The sequence below is a fragment of the Microtus ochrogaster genome, chromosome 22, assembly GCF_000317375.1.
Source record: "Microtus ochrogaster isolate Prairie Vole_2 chromosome 22, MicOch1.0, whole genome shotgun sequence".
In the NCBI taxonomy this organism is placed as follows: Eukaryota; Metazoa; Chordata; class Mammalia; order Rodentia; family Cricetidae; genus Microtus; species Microtus ochrogaster.
This window is the reverse complement of record NC_022023.1, coordinates 31,951,222-31,953,452: the sequence shown is the minus strand read 5'-3', so window position 1 is coordinate 31,953,452 and position 2,231 is coordinate 31,951,222. Positions and strand designations below refer to the sequence as shown.

General features: G+C 41.0%; 1 protein-coding gene across 1 annotated transcript in view; it reads right to left on the bottom strand.

Annotated features, from left to right (window-relative positions):
* LOC101993729 (L-lactate dehydrogenase C chain-like) overlaps positions 1–2,231 on the bottom strand; it is a gene marked incomplete at its 5' end in the record, with an annotated part of 19,902 nt that overhangs the window by 11,388 nt on the left and 6,283 nt on the right. The gene's annotated exons all lie outside the window — the stretch shown is intronic.

Genomic DNA, 2,231 nt, shown 5'->3' with positions numbered 1-2,231 from the left:
GTCAGGGTCTCATTCTCTCAAATGGGTCCCTCAACTTGGGGGAGTCAGGGTCTCATTCTCTCAAATGGGTCTCTCAACTTGGGGGAGGCAGGGTCTCATTCTCTCAAATGGGTCTCTCAAACTGAACTCAGGTCATCAGCCTTGGTAAGAAGGGCCTTTATCACACTTTTAAAACCACCACAATGAAAACAAGGTCTCAGGGCTGGAGAGATGGTTCAGTGGTAAAAACACTTCATGATTTTCTAAAGGACCCAAGTTCAGTTCCTAGCACCCATATCTGGTGGCTCCCAACTTCCTCTAACTTCAGATCTGGTGATCCAATGTCTTTGGCCTCCACAAGTCTCTGCAATCATGTGCACATAACGACATGCATCTACATGTGTGTGCGTGTGTGTATACACATACACATTTTAAAATACTAAATAGGGGCTGGAGAGATGGCTCAGTGGTTAAGAGCATTGCCTGCTCTTCCAAAGGTCCTGAGTTCAGTTCCCAGCAACCACATAGTGGCTCACAACCATCTGTAGTGAAATCTGGTGCCCTCTTCTGACCTGTAGGCATATATGCAGACAGAATACTAAGAATACTGTATACATAATAAATAAAAAAAATCTTTAAAAATAATACTAAAAATAGGCAGGTTGTGGTGGTGCACACCTTAGTCCCAGCGTTTGGAAAGCAGGGGCAGGGAGCTCTCTGTGAGTGTGAAGCTAGCCTGGTCTCATAGTGAGTTCCAGAACAGCCAGAACTTTGTAGAAAGACCCTCAAAAAGGCAGATAATGGTAATAATAGACAGAGTTGATAGATAGATAGATAGATAGATAGATAGATAGATAGATAGATAGGCAGACAGACAGACAGACAGACAAACTGAAAAATCAGCAAATTAACTAATAATTACAGTTACATATTTTGGGTCAATATGAAGTGTTTACGGTGCTTCTCTAGGATACTTTTTAGTTAAATAACTACCGTCAGTGGTGGTCATTTTATGACTTACTCATTTAATATTTTATGGGCTTGAGTATTTTCCCTCATGTATGTCGATATACCACATGAGTGCAATGCCTCAGAGTCTGGTAGGAGACATCAAATCTCTTGATCCTGGGGTTACAGATGGTTGTGAGACACCTCGTGGGTGCTGGGAATCAAACCCAGGTCTTTTACAAGAGCAGTGAGCGTCACTAACCACTGAGCCATCTCTCCAGCCCCAAAGGGGTTTGGAATTGTTCTGCCTTCCAAATTTCCCCCATTGCAATTTAATAGTCTTTTTAAAAATAATAACAATCAGGCTTGCAAATGTGGTGGCTTGACACATTCTAGGGGTCGAGAGGCAGAGGCAGCTGGATCTCTGTGAGTTTTTGGTCAGCCTGGTAGACATACTAAGTTCTAGAACTGCCAGAGCTACATAGAATCTGTCTGAAAACAAAAAAAAACAACAAACAATAAATGAATTAATTAAATCTTTACTCTGGGCTTGGTGGAACACACCTTTAATCCCAGCACTCCGGAGGCAGAAGCAGGCAGATCTATGTGAGTTTCAAGTCAACCATGGCCATATGCTAAGATTCTATCTCTAAATAAATAAATAAATAAATAAAGCGGAAATTAGCCTTCAAATTATATGTCCTAATGAAGTATTATGTATGTATGATGGTATTTTAAAAAATTTTTTAATTTGATTTTTCAAGACAGGGTTTCCCTGTGTAACAGCCTTAGCTGTCCTGGAACTTACTCTGTAGACCAGGCTGGCCTCGAACTCACAGAGATTTGCCTGCCTCTGCCTCCCGAGTGCTGGGATTAAAGACATGTATGACCACTGCATAGATCAGTGATATTTTTAATTATATACTTATTGCAGTCAATTTGGTCGATTTTTTTTATTATGTATACAGTATTCTGCCTGCATGTATCACTGCAGGCCAGAAGAGGGCAACATATCTTGTTACAGATGGTTTTGAGCCACCTTGTGGTTGCTGGGAACTGAACTCAGGATTTTTGGAAGAGCAGGCAAAGCTCTCAACCACTGAGCAATCTCTCCAGCCCACCTTTTTGATTTTTTGAAATGGGTTTCATGTAGTCCCGGCTGATCTCAAACTCAGTATGAGGCTGGCCTCAACTCCTGATCATCCTTCTACCTCTACCTCACAAATGTTGGGATTATAAGGTATCCAAGCCGTTACATATGACAAAATTGAGTACTTCTTATGAATCTTTTTTTTTTTTTTTTT